Consider the following 22864-nt stretch of genomic DNA (forward strand, 5'->3'; position numbering starts at 1 on the left):
GGGGGACATACTGTACGGGCTAAAGGGGGACACACTGTACGGGCTAAAGAGGGACATACTGCAGGGGCTAAAGGGGGACATACTGCACGGGCTAAAGGGGGACACACTGTACGGGCTAAAGAGGGACATACTGCAGGGGCTAAAGGGGGACATACTACACGGGCTAAAGGGGGACATACTGCACGGGCTAAAGGGGGACATACTACACGGGCTAAAGGGGGACATACTACACGGGCTAAAGGGGGACATACTACACGGGCTAAAGGGGGACATACTGCACGAGCTAAAGGGGGACATACTGCACGGGCTAAAGGGGGACATACTGTACGGGCTAAAGGGGGACATACTGTACGGGCTAAAGGGGGACATACTGCACGGGCTAAAGGGGGACATACTGCACGGGCTAAAGGGGGACATACTGTACGGGCTAAAGGGGGACATACTACACGGGCTGAAGGGGGACATACTGCACGGGCTAAACGGGGACATACTGTACGGGCTAAAGGGGGACATACTACACGGGCTAAAGGGGGACATACTGCACGGGCTAAAGGGGGACATTCTGTACGGGCTAAAGGGGGACATACTGTACGGGCTAAAGGGGGACATCCTGCAGGGGCTAAAGGGGGACATACTGTACGGGCTAAAGGGGGACATACTGCACGGGCTAAAGGGGGACATACTGCACGGGCTAAAGGGGGACATACTGCACGGGCTAAAGGGGGACATACTGTACAGGCTAAAGGGGGACATACTGTACGGGCTAAAGGGGGACATACTGCACAGGCTAAAGGAGGACATACTGCACGGGCTAAAGGGGGACATACTGTACGGGCTAAAGGGGGACATACAGCACGAGCTAAAGGGGGACATACTGCAGGGGCTAAAGGGGGACATACTGCAGGGGCTAAAGGGGGACATACTGTACGGGCTAAAGAGGGACATACTGCAGGGGCTAAAGGGGGACATACTGTACGGGCTAAAGGGGGACATACTGTATGGGCTAAAGGGGGACATACTGTACGGGCTAAAGGGGGACATACTGCAGGGGCTTAAGGGGGACATACTGCAGGGGCTAAAGGGGGACATACTGCAGGGGCTAAAGGGGGACATACTGCACGGGCTAAAGGAGGACATACTGTACGGGCTAAAGGGGGACATACTGCAGGGGCTAAAGGGGGACATACTGCAGGGGCTAAAGGGGGACATACTGTACGGGCTAAAGGGGGACATACTGTACGGGCTAAAGGGGGACATACTGTACGGGCTAAAGGGGGACATACTGTACGGGCTAAAGGGGCGAAGGGTAAGGTTTGTTGGGGGGCCTCTCTCCTATCGGAGAAGGGCTTGCGATAGACCGCATCCTTTGTGCACGTTTTTTTAGTGGAACACGTTTGCACTTTTTCTTGCACTTTGGGTGAATCGAGAGCACGTTCCTCGGCTTTAAAAAAAAATAAAAAATCTCTTGCGTGGCTGGAATATTATCAGGTATTCCTGTCTCCACCTCTTCCAGAAAATGTCCGCAAGACTTTGAACTTGTTTCCTTTGCTTGGTGTACAAGTCCTTGAGCGAATTGTGTTGAGAAATCTCTTCCTTTTTCAGAAGGCCTTGGATTTCTTCTTTAAAGACTTCCTGTTGGACGCATCTGATGATCGTGACCTTGGCTTGTTCACGGTGGTCGTTGCTACGCTGATCAGTATTGGTAGCTCTGCAGAAGGATCTGGCTAGACAGATAAGTTTTCCGATTGCACGGGTCAGCGACTTCCAGCTGGAAAACCTTTAAAATCTATGGGCGCCCAGACTGTCTCTTGTAACTAAAGTTCTACAAACTGTCACTTGAGGTCTTATCTCTTTGTCTTAATCTGGTTCTACGAGCTGAAAGGTCTCTACCTGAGTATTTTCTTTGGTTTCTGGTTTACGAAGAAAAGATGGACCTACAAACCAGTTAGTTTGCTTGAGCGCAGCGGCTGGCACTAGTCTCGTCCCATGATCAGCTGGGTTCTTGTCTGTGCTGATGTAATAATGCCACTGTTCTGGACTTGTAGACCTTCTGATACGTGTCACTCTGTTGGCCACGTATGTATGAAATCTTCTTGAAGCGTTGTGAATATATCCTAACACAATCTTGCTATCTGTATAAAAGTTCATTGTATGGATCTCAAAGTCCAGTTCTATTGTAATCATGTCTGCCATCTCTACAGCTAAGACAGCAGCTGAAAGTTCTAGACGTGGGACAGTGTGAGCCGGTCTGGGAGCCAGCTTAGATTTTCCCATGAGGAACCCGACATGGCTTTGTCCCTCAGTGTCTATTACCCTAAGGTAGGCGACAGATGTGATAGCCCTAGTGGAGGCGTCAGAGAATATGCATATTTCTCTTCTCTTTGTAGCAGACAAGGAAACAGATACGTATGGTCTAGGGATGTTGAGTTGTTCAAGCTCTAACAATGAGTCTTTCCACAACTTCCACTGCATTTCCTTCTCTTCAGGTAGAGGTACGTCCCAGTCACTTTGTTCTTGCTCAGTAGTGATCTGTCTCAAAAGAGCTTTACATTGCATGATGATGGGTGCTACGAACCCCAGGGGGTCGTTAAGACTGTTGACTGTAGATAGGACACCTCTTTTTGTGAATGGCTTCTCTTCTCTGGAGACCCTGAAGGTGCAACTGTCAGTCTTCAGGTCCCAACTAATCCCAAGACTTCTTTGCAAGGGTGGTGATTCTGTTCCTAGATCCAAGTCTTTGAGGTCTTTAGCACGGTCTTCCATTGGAAATGCTTTCATGACTCTGTTGCTGTTGGAAGCTACCTTGTTCAGTCTTATGTTGGATTCTGCCAACATTTCTCTTGTACTTTTCAGGACGTTGATAGCTTCTTCGTTGCTGGAGAAAGAAGCAAGTCCATCATCTACGTAGAAGTTCTTCATGACGAACTGTGTGGCTTCTTGACCATGTCTTTCACCTTGCTGTGCTGCTCGTCTCAGGTTGTAGATAGCTACAGCTGGAGAAGGGCTGTTTCCAAACACATGTATCTTCATCCTGTACTCTGTGATTTCTTTGTTAAAGTCATTGTCTGCATACCACAGGAACCTTAAGTAGTCTCTGTGATGTTCACGAACAAGGAAACAGTAGAACATCTGTTGTACGTCTGCTGTCACTGCTATGAGTTCTTTTCTGAACCTGATGAGTACTCCAAGGAGTGTGTTGTTCAGGTCAGGTCCGCTGAGAAGGACATCATTTAGTGAGTTGCCTTTGTGCTTCGCACTAGAGTCAAATACTATCCGTATCTGGCCTGGTTTCTGAGGATGGTACACCCCAAATATTGGTAAGTACCAGTGTTCTTGGTTCTCTTGTAGTGGTGGTGCCCTTTCAGCTTGATCATTATCAAAGATCTTCTGCATGAAGGCTTGGAAGTGTTTCTTCATATTTGGCTTTCTTTGTAGCATGTGCTGCAACGAGGTGAAGCGTTTCTCTGCTTGTACCTTGTTGTCAGGAAGGCGATGGCGTGGTGACCGGAAGGGTAGAGGGGCTACCCAGCTGCCTGATTTGTCTCTGAAGACTTCTCTGTCCATGATCTCAAGGAAGAGAGTATCTTCCACAGAGGGTGCTGGCTTGTCGCCGCCTCGTGTTCTTTCAAACACCTTACATCCCAGTTCATCTGTATCTCCAGTTGAGGCTAAGTCTTCCATGCACCTCTGGATACTCTGATGTTGTGTTGGGTTAACAAGTCTCTCTTTAATGTGTAGACTGTTGGTACATGGGCAAAGACAAGATGTACGACCATTCTGTAACAGATGTGTTCTGTAGACATTCACCTTTTCTGGTTTGTGGAGTCCGTCTAGACATACTTCTCCAACGATGACCCATCCAAGATCAAGGCGTTGTGCAAATGGTGCATTGTGTGGCCCATTGTACTGTTCTCTGACTTTGTGCACTCTGAGGATATCTCTCCCAAGTAGAAGGATGATTGCAGCATCTGGATCTAGTGCTGGTATCTGGTCTGCTATACGCACCAGATGGGGGTGATGACGAGCAACTTCAGGTGTGGGGATCTCTGACCTGTCGTCTGGTATCTCATCACATTCTATGAGGGTAGGAAGAGTCACCTTTGTCTTTCCATCTAATGACTCAATGATGTAGTTGTTTACTCTTCTCCCTGTTGTCTCTACAACTCCAGAACAAGTTTTCAGGGTGTATGGAGTTGGACTTCCTTTGTCATCGAAGAGGTCAAAGAACTCTGTTTTTGCCAGAGATCTGTTACTCTGTTCATCCAAGACTGTGTACATCTTGATTGCTTTTTCTCTGAAGCCTGCAGGATACACCTTGACTAAGCATATCTTGGAACATGATCTGGGGCGGCCCTGCTCTGTACAGATCTCAGTACACTTTGAGGTTACTGCTGGCGTTGTACTCTCGCCTTGCTCCCCACCATGATCTTCTTGAGTTGCTGCAACTTCTTGTTTCCATGGTGGTGGTCCTGGGTGTAGTGCTGACAGGTGTTTGTCACTGTTGCACTCTGTGCATTGTATTGTTTTTGTACAGTCTTTTTCAAGATGCTGAATTGGAGCGCAACATCTGAAACAAATGTGATTGTCTTTAAGGTAAGCTTTGCGCTCTTCTAATGTCTTACTTCTGAAACTGCGACATTTTCTTAGTGGATGATGCTTGTTGTGGATGAGACATATTTTGTCTGGCTCCTCAACTTTCTTACTTGCGCTGTCTTCCTGATTGACTGCAGACTCAGGGGAGACTTCTGTCTTCCGTACAGAAACTGTTGCTCTGCGTTCTTTGTAAGGCGTTGGAGGTTTTTTGCTCTACCTTTGGGGAGCTTGCAGTTCTCTTCTTCAGGAAAGCAAAGCTTGGATCATTGCGTGTTTCAGCTTGGTCCACGATGAATTCAGCAAGGAAGGTGAACGGTGGAAATGCAACTCGATGATCTTTCTTGTATCTTGATGCTTGAGTGACCCACCTTTCTTGCAAGTTGAAAGGAAGTTTCTCGATTATGGGATCAACTCCACGTGCTGTATCTAAGTATGAGAGACCTGGCAGGTATCCACTAGACTTAGCGGCTTCTATTTCTAAGAGTAGGTCCCCAAACCCTCTCAGCTTTTGATTGTCTTTGTTTGTCATTCTTGGATAGTTTTCTATCCTCTTCAGAAGAGCATCTTCAATCACTTCAGGTGACCCATAGCAGTGTTCTAGTCTCCTCCACACCATTGCAAGTCCTGCTGCTGCATCATGAACATGTACTGATCTGATTCTTTGGGCTTGCTCAGTGGACTCTGGTCCTAGCCATTTGACGAGCAGATCAAGCTTTTCTCTGTCTGTCAGATCTAAGTCTTGGGTACCGCTTAGGAAAGATGACTTCCAGGCCCAGTAGTTTTCTGGGCGGTGGTCGAATTTCATTAGACCAGCGCTCACTATCTCACGGCGCATCAGGAATCTTGCTACCTCTGTAGCTCTTGCTGCATCTGGTGAATACTTCCTGGGTGTAAACTCAGGGTATGGCTGCGGCTGGTAAGGCTGATGAGGTACTTGACTAAGTCTGCTTTGTTCTCCTCTATTGTAAGTCTTTCTGCTATAATCCAGACTTGTATTTGCTTGAGGAGGGAGTACATCAGCATCCGTTTGCACTCTTGTCAGGTTGGCAGATTGGTCTCTGAGCATGCAACCACTTGACTTCCTACCCTGAGGTTCTGATTCAGTCTTGCAGTGTTGCATAGTATCAAAGTTGCTTATTGCTGGTGGAGTCAATGATGGCCTTGGTGTGTCATTGAACTGCTGGTCAGTGTACATGGTTGCTTGTGACTGTATGTACTCACGGGTACGCTGAGGGGTGACATCTGGGTTTCTATGTCAGGGGCATTATCGGGGCATTATCGGATTATCGGCTAAAACGGGGTACTTGTGGGTATTTATGTATTTTTTGTGTTTATGTCAGAACCACTGTAAAATCAGCCACCCCTGTGCAAATCACCAATTTAGGCCTCAAATGTACATAGTGTGCTCTCACTCCTGAGCCTTGTTGTGCGCCCGTAGAGCATTTTACGCCCACATATGGGGTATTTCCGTACTCAGGAGAAATTGTGTTACAAATTTTGGGGGCCTTTTTTTCCTTTTACCTCTTGTGAAAATAAAAAGTATGGGGCAACACCACTAACACCACTTTACACTAACAGGTGGTGTAGACCCCAACTTTTCCTTTTCATTAGGGGTTAAAGGAGAAAATGCCCCCCAAAATTTGTAACGCAATTGCTCCCGAGTACAGAAATACCCCATATGTGGCCCTAAACTGTTTCCTTGAGATACGAAAGGGCTCCGAAGTGAGAGAGCGCCATGCACATTTGAGGACTAAATTATGGATTGCATAGGGGTGGACATAGGGGTATTCTACACCAGTGATTCCCAAACAGGGTGCCTCAAGCTGTTACTAAACTCTCAGCATGCCTGGACAGTCAGTGGTTTATTAAAAGAGCTTTATTGTCCGTTCAGTCATTTCAAGTCATACAATAAATTACAATCACACAAAGCATGACAGTACAATACACAGCAAAGGTTCCCTAAGCTATACATCGCACATCATGCTACTCTAACACTCCGCTCAATCGTGTAAGCACAAGAGATCGAATAACAAAACAATACATTCTGTGATCGGGGTAGGGGCATGGGCTGTGGGGCGGGGGCGTGGGCGATTATGTGGGGGTGGATCACAGGGCCAAACTGCTGGGCTGTATCTTCAAGGAGACATGGGAGAAGGAGAGGGGTCTTCACTCATCTTCTTCCTCATCAACGGCCGGGCTGTCCAAGATGGAATAGTCTCTAAGCAGGCTCTTGATGAACCTGCGGCAGTCCCGGACGGACATGTTTTCCCTGTTGATCACGAGGCGGTTCCTGGCAAGCCACACTGCGTCCTTAAAACAGTTCATAAGGTGCCAGGCCTCCTGGATGGCCTCCACGTCGTGGGTCCCAGGGAACAGACCGTAAAGCACCGAATGGTACGATAGGCAGCTCCTGGGTACAGAGTCTCTGAGTTCATGTTCCAGGGCGTCCAACAGACCCTGTGCAAAGGGGCACTGCCAAAACACGTGAAAAGATGAAAAGATGTTTCCTCCACGTAGGGGCACCGGGGGCAGTACCGGGTTGTGCACAGGTTGCGGGCATGCATGAATGACCTGAGAGAGAGAGTCCTCCCTTGACGGCCATCCACGACAAGTCCTTGTGTCCATTGGTAAGCCGCTTTGAGGCCACATTAGTCCAAACTGTCTCGGCAGTGGCTGCGGGGAGTCCCGGAACCAGCTCGGTCAAGTCCTTAGTTCGGATGAGCTTGTAGATTGTCTTCGGCTTCCATAGGTCGGGTTTCAGTCCTTCCAGCTGGAGTTCCCTCACAAACCGGACAACATCCCCATAGAACCAGGGAGTGTTCCAGTTGTAAGGGATGGAGCTGTCCCACTTGTCCCAGCCCAGCTGTCTCCAGAGGGGCATGAGAAACAAGCGAGACATGGACCTGCCCACTGAGTCAGTCAGTGGCTGTCCGGAAATGCTGTGAGTTGTTGTTTTGCAACAGCTGGAAGCTCCGTTTTGGAAACACTTCCGTATGATACGTTTTTCATTTTTATTGGGGGGGGGGGGGGGGACAGTGTAAGGGCTGTATATGTAGTATTTTACTCTTTATTATGTGTTAGTGTAGTGTAGTGTTTTTAGGGTACATTCACATGGGCGGGGGGTTTACGGTGAGTTTCCTGCCAGGAGTTTGCCGCAGCTCAAACTTGAAGCAGGAAACTCTCTGTAAACCTGCCCGTGTGAATGTACCCTGTACATTCCCATGGGGGGGGGGGGGGGGGGGGGGCAAACCTCCAGCTGTTCCAAAACTTAACTCCCAGCATGCACTGACAGACCGTGCATGCTGGGAGTTGTACTTTTGAAACAGCTGTAGGCACACTGTTTGAAAAACCTTCGGTTAGGTTCTGTTACCTAACTGAGAATTTTCCAACCAGTGTGCCTCCAGCTGTTGCAAAACTACGACTCCCAGCATGTACTGATCACTGAAGGGAATGCTGGGAGATGTAGTTATGCAACAGCTGGAGGTACGCAACTACAACTCCCAGCATGGCGAGATAGCCGTTTGCTGTTCGTGCATGCTGGGCGTTGTAATTCTGCAAGATTTTGAGGGCCACGGTTTAGAAACCACCACACAGTGATCTCCAAGCTGTGGCCCTCCAGATGTTGCAAAACTACAAATCCCAGCATACCCAGACAGCAAGCTGCTGTGTGGGCATGCTGGGAGTTGCAGTTTTGCAAGATCTAGAGGGTCACAGTTTAGAGACCCCTGCACAGTGATCCCCAAACTGTAACCCTCCAAATATTGCAAAACTACAAATCCCAGCATGCCCAAACAGCAAACAGCTGTCTGGGCATGCTGAAAGTTGTAGTTTTGCAACATCTGGAGGGCTGCAGTTTAGAGACCCCTGTATAGTGGCTTCCAAACTGTAGCCCTCCAGATGTTGCTAGGCAAGAAATCACCGGCTTCCGCAGTCTGTATTTGGGGAGCTGCACCCTATCGCCGCCCACCGTCGCCGGTATGTGACCTCCGGTCACAGCACAGTTCCCCTGTTCTACCTGGACTACCATGGTGGGCAGAGCGGGGGAACCGTACTTTAACCCCCCACCACCCCCGTTCTGCTATTGGTCGATCGCTTCTGACCAACCAATAGCAGTGATAGGAGGGGTGGCACCCCTGCCACCTCTCTCCTATCCCTTCAGGGGGATTGGGGGTGTCTTGGACAGCTCCGATCCCCTTATTTTCCAAGTCACTGGTGAGCCGTATGAACCGGTCTGAATTGACCGACGATTTGGGGGGTCTCAGGACCCCCCAGGGGTTTGCACGGGGTGCCTGCTGAATGATTTCAGCAGGCATCCCGGTCCAGTCCCCGCCCGGTGAGCAGTGGGGACCGAAATTCCCACGGGCAAACAGATACATCTGGCCGCCATCAGTGTCATGTCCACTACATGCTTTATAGCAGCAACCTACAAACTTTGATTCCTGATGAACCGCTAAGAGGGAAACACATTGAATCACAAGAACCGCATATTCGGAGGATCTGACCAGACCGGAATGGCAACTCAGACTTTGCCGAAACAAGCCCAGGAATTCAGTTTTTTTCTATGTATCCACTAGACAGCACCTTTATGCACATTGCACTTTTTTCACCTGCCATATGAACTCTATCTATACTATAGCCAATTACAAAGGATTTGATGCAAGAGTAAGATACAGCTCTGCAGGCTGAATAGTTGGCATTGTGATAGCTACAAGGACTATATGCAATAAGTATCACATACGGAAAATTGATAATATTGAAAGTGTGCTACCTACTACAATATAGCTATGGTCTGGGCATTATGCAATATATTATATGATTTATCTGCGGCAACCTACATGGTTAAACTATAGCTAACAGTGTATAGAGATTATCACATTGCTACTCCTGGGTGCTGGATGACTTTCATTGAATCTATATATACTAGATATGGAATCTGGACAATAACAAATGGAAGGATACAGAGTTCAAAATTGAACATATGTACAAACCTGATAATATTCCTCCCGATATATATACTTTTGAGTCTGCTAATATATGTTCTAATGTGGACACTTTGATGGCGGCATGAATTTATGTATTTTTTTTAATAAATTTTTTCAATATATATTTTTGGAGCTTTTATCAAGATAAAATAAATGTTATGTTTTAAATCTCATCCTCTATCAGTGCAAAACAAACAGATACACCCTTGGTCCTTAAGAGCCAGGGAGTACTTATACACCCTAGGTCCCTAAGTGGTTAATAAAGAAAACGGCCCCTGAAAATCCCACCACTAGGGGTCTCCATACCTACTGGGACACTATCCAGTCCTACAGCAGCATCAGGCTTGTTCATGACTCATGGACAAGAGATGACTCATGGACAAGGCTGCATGAGCAGACACACCAATCACCTCCCACCACCACAGTGGGGGGGACACACTCCATTCCCCTGAGAGGATTTCTATCACTATGAGCTCATGTAAAGAGGAATTTCTATAATATAATGTGAATTCAGGTAGAAGACAGACATGGTGCACGTCTACAAACTTGCACAATGATCTAATTGCTTCTCAGCATAATTTCAAAAACTAACAGGTTGTTAGTATATACGTTTTGATCAAAAAGTACAAAGCCCACTCCCCACGTCAAGGCCACCTATTTAGAGTGGGTCCCTAACGTCCCTAGCATAAAATGGCGTAGTACTGGGCGATGACCACCACCGCTGCGGCACCAATGCCCACAGGGGGAACGACCCACTGGCAGAGCGGCCCCAATGCCACTCAAACCAGTCCATGGGTCGCACCTCCCCGCAGACACGGCGGCAACAGACACCGCACAGCACCACACCAGTGTGAATAGGATGCTACAGCTCACTTACCATACTCTCCCAGTCAAACTGGGAGGCTGCTAGGAAAGAAATGGCCCATGTGTAGCTAACTACTACTTATATAGGGTTGGGCTGAGGGGTGGGGAAGAGTGCAGACACATGTTAAACCAAAAAAAAAAAAAAAAGAGGGGATAGAAAACACAATGTGAATTCAGGTAGAAAACAGACATGGTCGCACATCTACAATCTTGCACAATGATCTAATTGCTTCTCAGCATAATTTCAAAAACGAACAGGTTGTTAGTATATACGTTTTGATCAAAAAGTACAAAGCCCAAAAGTACAAAGCACTGGGCGGCGACCACCACCGCCGCGACACCAGTGCCCACAGGGGGAACAACCCACTGGCAGAGCGGCCCCAATGCCACTCAAACCAGTCCATGGGTCGCACCTCCCCGCAGACACGGCGTCACGGCAGCAATGGACGCCGCACAGCACCACACCAGTGTGAACAGGATGCTACAGCTCACTTACCATGCTCTCCCAGTCAGACTGGGAGGCTGCTAGGAAAGAAATGGCCCATGTGTAGCTAACTACTACTTATATAGGGTTGGGCTGAGGGGGTGGGGAAGAGTGCAGACACATGTTAAACCAAAAAAAAAAAAGAGGGGATAGAAAACACAATGTGAATTCAGGTAGAAGACAGACATGGTGCACATCTACAATCTTGCAATGATCTTACAATGATCTAATTGCTTCTCAGCATATGGTCAGAAATAGGTACTGAGTAACAAATAAAAAAAATTGAAGGATCTGACAGGTACGCTTTAAAGCTGCAATGTTAGGGGACACCAATTATTAGTTAAACACGTGGGGTCAGGCCACCAGTGTCTGTATCTTATTCTGCACCAGTCTATTGTATCTTATACAGTAGTCAGGGCGTATTCATAGCTCACCCTGCCCCTGGGGCTGAACACCACCCTGCTTATTGAGTAAGCATAATATTATATATGGGAATAAAAGTCTTGTTAACCATTTGCTGCCACAACCACTTTTGATATTTCATAATTTTTCCAGTGATGAGCTGTGTGAGGTCTTGTCTGTGTGACCTGAAGCTTTACCAGCAAAGAGTAGATGGGTTTTTCTGATCACTTTTTGGATGTCCAAAAATCAGCAATTCTGACATTGGGTAGTTTTTACTTTAAAAAGCATGATATTTTAAAGTGTCCTTGTCATTTAAAAAAAAAAACTTTGGCATGTCACTGAGACATGTCAACAGTTTTTATTGGTAGTTGAGATGCCCACCAATCAGGAGAAGAAGCGGGAGATGCACCAGTGTCATGCTTCCCTCCCTAGCTCACATCAATCTCCATCCTATGGCCTTTTTATGAGGCTATGTTCACATGGTGGAATGTCCACATGGAAAATTTCCATGCAGACATTTCACTAACAGCAGAGCGCCAGCAGAACATGCCGGCGCTAGGACCGCTTTGGAAATGCGAATTCTCATAGAGGGCAATTAATTTCCGTGTGGACTCAGCAGAAAGAAGAGACATGCCTATTTTTTCTGAGAACTCCGGAATCAGGATTTCCATGGCAGAAACATCTGCTGCAGAAATTCTGCCAAATGCACAGCTTAACAGAATCCCATTGATATCAATGGGATTCTGCTGCTGCGGAATCTCCGTGCGAAATTCTAATGCAGAATTCCACATGGAACATACCCTTAATCTACAGCTTTTCCAGAAAAAAAAAGAAAGCTTGATACAGCTTGTAAACTAAAACAAATTAACAGCATATACTATATACCTATACACTATTCCGCATGGAAATTCCATCGGGGCCTTTATAGAAGCTGAATGAAGATGGCTGTGACCCGGAGAGTGAAGCATGCTTCTCCCTGCTTGTTTTTTTGATAGGTCTTAGGCTCAGAGCTGAGACCCTCACCAATCAAAACTATTGGCATGTCTCTGTGTCATGTCAAAAGATTTTTTTTTTTTTTTATGACAGGTATACTGTAACATGCAATCCCTGGCACAATACATGACAATACTTTTGTGTTGCAATGTTGTTTATTGTAACTGATCTTGTAGGAGTATCTAGGATGGCAGACCTAGGAGCCCTCACCCGGCCCCAGGCTGCCATGTTCACAAAGTAAACTTCGGTCCCAGCCGTTTGACTCTTACAGCCGCGATCGGAAGTGACCGCAAGCTGAAAGGAGTTTGACAGAAGGATGGAGCTCCCTCTATCACTTCAACAGCAATCACATTGCAGGGTGTTGCTTGTTACCTTGGCAGCTGGGGGTCTGCCTTGGTAACTGCCTGTAATAGGACGTGCCAGAGACACATCCTAATATGCTGCCTGTCAGTGTTAAACTCACAGGCAGCATATTACTGCAATGCTTTAGAATACTAAGTATTCCAAAGCATTAAAAATGTAAAAGTGTTATATAAATTAAATAAAAACACATCACTAGCGTATTTCGCACTGCTGATGCCCAGCCCGCAGTCATAAAAGCAAGCTCACTGCTGCGGCTGGTAGCACTGTGTGGACACACTGAGCTGCCCAGCCGTTACAGTGAGCTCGCTCTTGTGACTGTTAGCGGGGCATCCGCAGTGTGAAATACATTGCTGATGTGCCCCGTGTGACCCTACCCTTATTAAATTTTATTTTACAAAGGCCCTGTTCATACTGCGTTTCTGCAGTATGTTAGGGGTATCCGTCAGCATCATGTCAAAAAAGTGAAACTGACGTAACCTGTAGCAGTCCCATTCATTTCCGTCGCCGAAACAAAGTCCCCTAGTGGCTCAGTTAGGGCCCTTTCCTGATTTAATGGCACATACACAATAGCATAGTCTGCTGTGCTATTTTGTCCTGCCAAATTAGCGAACACTAGCGAAAAGCATCCTTAACACTCACTAAGTGACGTTGGGGCCACCAAAATGAATGAGACTGCTACAATTTACATTGGCATCACTTTTTTGACATGACGCCAACGGACACCTCTAACATACTGCAGAAATGCAGTATGAATAAAGAATCTAGGGGTGTTGTTTCAAAAATGGGGTCACTTCTGGTGGTGCAGTATTGTTCTGACAGCTAAAATGCTTTGCAAGCTTGAAGTGTGGCCTATTATTTGTATAATGATATCCTGGAAGCCAGATGGTAAACTGCTCCTTTTGGGTCCCACCATGGGACCATTATCCAACCAAATATGACCTAAGCAGGGGTACTGCCTAACTTTGAACAAGCAGCATTATAAAATTTGGGGTGCATTTCATTCATTTAAGAAGCACTTTTTTTTTTTTTTATGTATCCCATGTGAAAAAAACTAATTTTTATATTTTACACTGATTTATGCTATTACCATCAACACAACAAGGCCTCAAAGAACACAATACTAACCTAAGTGAATACTTTATGGGGTGTATTTTTTTTTCTTTTTAAAAGGGGTCACTTGTGAGGGTGCAGTATGGATCTACCAGCTTCAATCCTTTGCAGGCATGGAGTTGGACCTATAATTTTTATAATGATGTCCTGAAATCCAAATGGCGTTCCTTTCCTTCTGGGTCTTATGCAAAGCAAAGCAACCAAATATAGAATAAGCGGGGATATTTACAAACATGGCACGAACAGCGTAATTAAATATGGGGTGCATTTCCTTCTTTTCAGACAAGGTACAAAAAAATATGTATATATTCAATTTTTTCCACTGACTTTGTAACCATTAGGCTAAGTTTCTGAGCAGTTTTTGAGCCAAAGCCAGAAATGTATTCAAAAGGAATAGGACATATAAAGGAAGGACTTACACTTCTCCTCCCTTATGGATCCACTTCTGACTTTGGCTCAAGAACTGCAGTGGCAGATATCCAAAAACTGCCAGAAAAAAACTTAGCCTTAAAAACTTAGCCTTACAGCCACACAAAAAGGACTTAAAATACTCCCTTTTGGTCAAGGTGAATACTTACGTGGTGTTCCAAAATGGGGTCACTTGTGGGGGTTCTATCTTGCAGCTAAAACCCTTTGCAGGCATGAATTGCAGCCTATAACCCATTTGGCCTAAAATTATGCCCTGAAAGCCAAATGGCGCTCTCCTTCTGGGTCCTGCCGGTCCGAACACGGGACGAGCATCTCAATTAAATATAGGGTCCATTTCTTCCAACATCAAAAGCGATGTGCAAAAAATATGTCCCACAGATGATGCACTTGTGGGGGAAAAAAAGGAAATTTTAATTTTTTTACACTGACTTTGTAATAATTCCTGAAAAAACTATGGCCCAGATTTATCAAACTGTGTGAGAGAAAAAGTGGAGGGATTTTCTCACAGCAACCAATCATAACTCAGCTAACAAGCTCTGGTAAAGTGAAAGCTGAGCTGTGATTGGTTGCTGTTGAAAAATCACTACATTTTTACCCTCAAACAGTTTGATAAATCTGGGCCTATATTGTTAAAATACTCACTATACCCCCCAGTGAATACCTTGAGGGTCTAATATTTTAAATAAGGGGGAGGGGGGGTCCTATGTTCTACCAACTCTAAGTTTCTGCAAACCTTGCATTGCACATAAAAGATGTACTTTTCAAAGTACAGTAAAATTGTTAGACTTCTAATCCATTAAAAATGTTAATTAAAAAAGATGCTGTCAAAATAAAGTAGGAAGTATAAGTTTCATAAACTGTTTGTTCAGTATGTATAAATATATGCAACCTATTAGTGGTAAAATAACAAAAAAAAATTTTGTTTTGTTTATTTCATGATTTTTTTACATTGTAAAAAAAAAACTACAAATGATATTGGCTTACTTTTACTATGTATATGTAGTACTTGTAGTACTTGTGACAGAATTGTTGTGATTGGCAAAACATTAACAGAGTTATTCTCTAATAAAGTTATACATCTCCGATTTATATAAACAGCCTTTAAAGCGGTACTCTGCTGGAAAAAAATGTTTTCAATCAAATGGTGCCAGAAAGTTAAACAGATTTTTAAAATACTTCTATTTAAAAATCTTAATCATTCCAGTACTTATCAGCTGCTGTATGCTCCACGGGAAGTTCTTTTTTGAATTTCCTTTCTGTCTGACGACAGGGCTCTCTGCTGACACCTCTGTTCATTTGGATAGTTCCTAAAATGGACAGAGGTGTCAGCAGAGAGCACTGTGGTCAGACAGAAAGGAAATTAAAAAAAGAAAAGAACTTCCTCTGTAGTATACAGCAGCTGATAAGTACTGGAAGGATTAAGATTTTTAAATAGAAGTAATTTACAAATCAGTTGATTTAAAAATATATATATTTTCCAGCAGAGCACCCCTTTAAGGTGCACAGGCTTAATTTTCTTGGTCCTTGGGGTTAAACTAGTGCATAGTTCCTGAATGGTGTCTCTGTTTAGCCATAAAAATCAATGGGGTCCGCAGCTTCTGTTAACAATATACGTCGGTATTCTGTTTTCTGCGGGATGTCAACGGATATGAATAACGGTAGCACTAACGTAGTGTGAAACTACCCTTAGCTCATCTTTAGTGACAATACCAGGTTTTGTTTGGGATCTGACAACGGGTTTTAGTATGGAAGTCCCATTGTTTTTAATGGGATTCTACTGCTCTTCACAGACTGCTGAATTGCTGCAGCTCAATTCCACCAGCGGAATGGACGTCCAATCAAAGAGTGATGACAATGGCAGCGCCTGCTGCAAGTAGACATTCTGCCAGCTGAATGTCCACAGTGTGTACAAGCCCTAAGGGTACAGCCACAGGCAACAGAAATTCTGTTGATTTTCTGCGGTGAAAGCTTTTAAGCATTTCCCCATCAAAATCCTAGTGAAAATCCATATAGAAAATATCATGTAGACTTTGGTGCAGATTTAAGTAAATTAGTTTGAAAATAAGTAGGAAAATCAAAATGGATAATTTGCAAAAAATCTACTGCAGATCCAACATCCAAACCAACATGCTGCACATGTGAAGTCCACACTGAAGGTCAATTTCACCATAGATTTTTGTACAGCCTTTTCTCTGCAGGGGTGGGTGACATTTTTTTTTTTAAACTGTATCCACTCCTTTGGTACTGTAAATATTAGACAACATTGCTGCTACATGTAACCCTTCCCCTAGGCTATGTTCACACTGCAAAATTTCAGTGTGGAATTCCGCACTGAGATTCCGCGGCAGCAGAGTCCTATTGATTTCAATAGGATTCTGCTGTACTGTTCACATAGTAGAATTTCAGATGTTTCCCATGCGGAAACTCAAATTTCGGCATCCACAGAAAGGATAGATGGGGAAGATTTATCAACACCTGTGCAAAGGAAAAGTTCCGCTCTGCTTTGGCTAAGTTCCTACTTGGTTTTTTGTCCTACATTTTTTGGTCTGAAAAAAACGCCTGAAAAAATTACCTTGGCGTTTTTTCATTTGTGCGGAAATTGCATTTTTGGCCCCTTTGGCGTTTTTGTTGGGTACCAAAAAAAAATGAAAAATACAAAAAGGATGCAGTAGTGATAGAAAAAAAATTGTATTTAACTTTATATTTTTTATAACAAAATTAGAATTCATTTTTAATAAAGTGTGTGTTTCACTTTTTTTTCCCTCTCTTTTTTGACATTTTTTAGGTAGTACTACTACTCCCAGCATGGAACACACTGTTCCATGATGGGAGTAATAGTACCTGTACTAATAGACATATCGCCCGATGCGATCGTCCATAATATAGCAGAGATGCGGAGCGGCTCTATACAGCGCTCACATCTCTGCTCTGTACTTCGGCCAGTGATGTGAATAGATATTCACATCACTCATTCATATTTTCCGCCCAGAGTGGTGATTGGCCGGATGGTTACAGCCAATCACAGCTCTTAGCGGGAAATATGAATGAGTGATGTTCTATTCATATCACTGGCCGGAGTACAGAGCAGAGATGTGAGCGCTGTATAGAGCCGCTCAACATCTCTGCAATAGATAGGAAGATCACAGCGGATGTCAGGAGTGACACCCGCTATGATCTTTCCTTAACTGCAGGTACTACTACTCCCATCATGGAGCACGCTATGTTCCATGTTGGGAGCTGTAGTACCTGCAGTTAAGGAAAGATCACAGCGTATGTCACTCCTGACACCCGCTGTGATCCTCCTGTATAATGTATAGATGCGGCCGGCCGCTCTTCTATGGTCCCCTGCACTTAAGTATATATACACCTATTCCATATTTCCCACAGAGAGTTGTGAGTGGCTGGAACCATCTGGCCAATCACAGCTCTGCGGGAAATATGAATAGGTGTATATATACGGCAGTGCAGGGGACCATAGAAGAGCGGCTGCCCGCATCTATAAATTATACAGAAGGATCACAACGGAACCCGGGGCGATTTGTCAATAAGTACAGGTACTACTACTCCCATTATGGAACAGTGTGTGTTCCATGCTGGGAGTAGTAGTATTACCTAAAAAATAAAGAATGAAAAGTGGAAAACACACTCACACTACATTTTTATTATTGTTGGCTATATTTTTAGTGCACTGCCCACCCACATAAATAGATCCCTGTTTAAAAATTTATAAAAATGTTGTTATAAAAAAGAAAAATTTTGTTAAATACAAGTTTTCCATAACTACTGTATCTTTTTATAATTTTTTTTAATGGTACCCTACAAAATTTTATTAAAACATATATCTCCATCACTTTTCAGTGTCCAAAAGAGAATAAAAACCGGCTGAAAAAACACCAAAGTTAAAACCCACATGGCGTTTTTCTTGGCGTTTTTTTTATTCCCATAGACTTCTATGGGAGAAAAATGCCAGGATTTCAGGGAAAAAATGCCAGTGGCTCAACATGCTGCGATTTTGCAAAACCACCAAGGAGCTGAAAAACGCCAAAGAAGAGTGAAAAAACTCCAAAAGTATAAAAAAGATGCTAAACTGAAAAACGCCAAGTAGAAAAAGAAATTTGCGATTTCTCATTGATTTACAGCTAACATCTGGCCACAGCGTGTTTTGGCCTAAAAAACACTTTGCAGCAGAATTGCTGTTTTTCTTGGCGTTTTTCTAAAAAAAAAAAAAAAACACGTAGAAACTTAGCCACATTAATAACTATAAAGTCTTTTTTGTGCTGTGTCATACTGACAGGACAAGGTCTAGGACTACACCATACAAGCCATAATTGTAGTTCAGAATTGTGCCTGCTACACCCTGTTCCAAATCATTATGCAAATTATATTTTTCTGATTTACCTAATTGATGTTCAAATTCACATTTTATTGAACAAACCTCCTAATGATAACAGTATTTTTTTTAAAACATAAAAAACTTACAATGCACAGTTCCAAATTAATACAGTAAGTTTCAAAACACTTTATAGATTGGAAAGAACTGAAAATTGTCATTTGTTGTGTTTGCAGCATATTTACTGGAATTAAAAGCAATTTTAACCCCTTAAGGACGCAGGACGTAAATGTACGTCCTGGTGCGGTGGTACTTAACGCACCAGGACGTACATTTACGTCCTAAGCATAACCGCGGGCATCGGAGCGATGCCCGTGTCATGCGCGGCTGATCCCGGCTGCTGATCGCAGCCAGGGACCCGCCGGCAATGGCCGACGCCCGCGATTTCGCGGGCGTCCGCCATTAACCCCTCAGGTGCCGGGATCAATACAGATCCCGGCATCTGCGGCAGTGCGCGATTTGAATGAATGATCGGATCGCCCGCAGCGCTGCTGCGGGGATCCGATCATTCATAACGCCGCACGGAGGTCCCCTCTCCTTCCTCCGTGCGGCTCCCGGCGTCTCCTGCTCTGGTCTGTGATCGAGCAGACCAGAGCAGAAGATGACCGAAAACACTGATCTGTTCTATGTCCTATACATAGAACAGATCAGTATTAGCAATCATGGTATTGCTATGAATAGTCCCCTATGGGGACTATTCAAGTGTAAAAAAAAATGTAAAAAAAATGAAAAATCCCCTCCCCCAATAAAAAAGTAAAACGTCCGTTTTTTCCTATTTTACCCCCAAAAAGCGTAAAAAACATTTTTTATAGACATATTTGGTATCGCCACGTGCGTAAATGCCCGAACTATTAAAATAAAATGTTAATGATCCCGTACGGTTAACGGCGTGAACGAAAAAAAAAAAAAAAGTCCAAAATTCCTACTTTCTTTTAATACATTTTATTAAAAAAAAAATTATAAAAAATGTATTAAAAGTTTTTTATATGCATATGTGGTATCAAAAAAAAGTACAGATCATGGCGCAAAAAATTAGCCCCCATACCGCCGCTTATACAGAAAAATAAAAAAGTTATAGGTCATCAAAATAAAGGGATTATAAACGTACTAATTTGGTTAAAAAGTTTGTGATTTTTTTTAAGCGCAACAATAATAGAAAAGTATATTATAATGGGTATCATTTTAATCGTATTGACCCTCAGAAAAAAGAACACATGTCATTTTTACCATAAATTGTACGGCGTGAAAACGAAACCTTCCAAAATTAGCAAAATTGCGTTTTTCGTTTTAATTTTCCCACAAAAATAGTGTTTTTTGGTTGCACCATACATTTTATGATATAATGAGTTATGTTATTACAAAGGACAACTGGTCGCGCAAAAAACAAGCCCTCATACTAGTCTGTGGATGAAAATATAAAAGAGTTATGATTTTTAGAAGGCGAGGAGGAAAAAATGAAAACGTAAAAATTTAATTGTCTGAGTCCTTAAGGCCAAAATGGGCTGAGTCCTTAAGGGGTTAATCAAACTTTTAACAACATTTTAACTTTTTAAACATTTTAACAGGTCACATTACATTTTAACATAGGATCCCTTATTTGATAGCAGCTTCACAAGTCTTGCATCCATTAAATTTATGAGTTTTTGGACAGTTTCTACTTGAATTTGTTTGCAAGATGTCAGAATAGCCTCCCAGAGCTGCTGTTTGGATGTAAACTGCCTCCCACCCTCATAGATCTTTTGCTTGAGGATGCTCCAAAGGTTCTCAATGGGATTGAGGTCAGGGGAGGATGGAGGTCACACCATGACTTTCTCTCCTTTTAACCTCATAGCAGCCATTGATGCAGAGGTATTCTTTGCAGCATGAGATGGTGCATTGTCATGCATGAAGATGATTTTATTACTGAAAGCATAGTCCTTCCTTCTGTACCAGGGAAGAAAGTGGTCAGTCAGAAACTCAACATACTTTGCAGAGGTCATCTTTAGGCCATGCTCACATGTCAGAATAATAATCAAATACACAAATTGCCATAGAATGGGAAAGTGCTAAAGAAGTTTTTACCATTTAAAACTACAGCTCCCAGTATGACCTAAGCAGTGGTGAGGGGATGCTGGGAGTTGTTGTTTCACCCATTATTACTGCAGAGCTTCTTCAGTGACTACAGCTCTGACAGGACATAGTGAGGAGGATACAGAATGATATCAGCGACTACAGCTCTGATGGGAAATAGTGAGGAGGATATACGATGATATCAGTGACTATAGGTGACGTCTTCTCTATAGTCTTTCCGTATCTAATTCAGCTGGTACATACCACCGGGATTGTTCCAGCTAAATCTTCTCTCTGCAGAACTTGATGCCCAGACGGCTCCTCACTATGTCAGCACATTCTGATCCTCTATATGAAAACAATAATTATTATAAACCTGCCAGACACTGTATTCTTCGAATATAATACTGGCACACACCCTCTGAATATAATTCTGACACACTGTACCCTCTGAATAAACAACACACTGTACCCTCTGAATATAATACCGCCACACACTGTACCCTCTGAAAATAATACTACCACACACTGAGCCCTCTGAATATAATACTACCACACACTGTACCCTCTAAATTTAATACTACCAAACACTGCACTTTCTGACTATAATACTATCACACACTGCACCCTCTGAATATGATACTGCCACACACCGTATCCTCTGAATATAATACTACCACACACTGCGCCCTCTAAATATAATACTAGCACACACTGTGTCCTCTGAATATAATACTATCAGACACTGCCCTCTCTGAATATAATACTACCACACACTGCACTCTCTGAATATAATACTACCAGACACTGTGCCCTCTAAATTTAATACTACCAAACACTGCACTCTCTGAATATAATACTACCACACAGTGCATTCTCTGAATATAACTTGCTGTGCAGTACAACCTCTGAACAAAATACCCAAATGTATTGTGGCCCATAAAAAAACGTACCACCGAAGAAATTCCTCATAATATACACTATACTTCTGAAATTCAGAACACTCTGTGCCTTCACATATAGTAATAATGCCCCATCTCGTGGCCCTACATATAATAATTATGACCTGTCCTGTTCCCCCCACATAATAATAATGCCCTCTGCCCTGTGCCCCTAACATATATTGCCCCCTGTGCTGTGCCCTTCACATATAATTCCCCCATTCTTTGCCCCTCACATATAATGCCCCATCATGCGTCCCTCACATATAATGCCCCCTGTGCTGTGCCCCTCACATATAATGCTCCACACATATAATGCCCCCTGTGCTGTGCCCTTCACATATAATTCCCCCGTTCTTTGCCCCTCACATATAATGCCCCCATCATGCGCCCCTCATATATAATGCCCCCATCATGCACCCCTCACATATAATGCCCCGTGCTGTGCCCTTCACATATGATGCCCCCGTTCTTTGCCCCTCACATGTAATGCCCCCATCATGCGCCACTCACATATAATGCCCCCTGTCCTGTCCCCTCAGGGGGCATTATATGTGAGGGGCACAGCACAGGGGGCATATGACAGGAGCATTATATGTGAGGGGCACAGCACAGGGGGCCTTTTACTGTGAGGGGCGCATGATGGGGGCATTATATGTGTGGGGTGCATCATGGGGGCATTATGTGTGGGGCACAGCACAGGGGGCATTATATGTGTGGGGCACAGCACAGGGGGCATTATATGTGTGGGGCACAGCACAGGGGGAATTATATGTGTGGGGCACAGCACAGGAGGAATTATATGTGTGGGGCACAGTACAGGGGGAATTATATGTGTGGGGCACAGCACAGGGGGAATTATATGTGTGGGGCACAGCACAGGGGGAATTATATCATATAATGCCCCCTGTGCTGTGCCCCACACATAAAATTCCCCCTGTTCTGTGCCCCCCACAGATATAATTTATATGTGTGGGCACAGCACAGGGGGCATTATATGTGTGGGGCACAGCACAGGGGGCACTATATGTGTGGGGCACAGCACAGGGGTAATTATTTGTGTGGGCAAAGCACTGGGGGGCATTATATGTGTGGGGCACAGCACAGGGGGCCCCCCTGTCTTGTGCTCTTCACATATAATGCCCCCAGTGCTTTGCCTGCAGCCCCTCACATTAAAAATTCCCCTTTCTCTGCCCCCCAAGTTTTTAAATCCCCCTGCCCCTCCTCCTGTACGATATAGTGCCCTTAACAGTGGCATATATTC

The sequence above is a fragment of the Hyla sarda genome, chromosome 3 (assembly GCF_029499605.1).
Source record: "Hyla sarda isolate aHylSar1 chromosome 3, aHylSar1.hap1, whole genome shotgun sequence".
NCBI lineage: Eukaryota > Metazoa > Chordata > Amphibia > Anura > Hylidae > Hyla > Hyla sarda.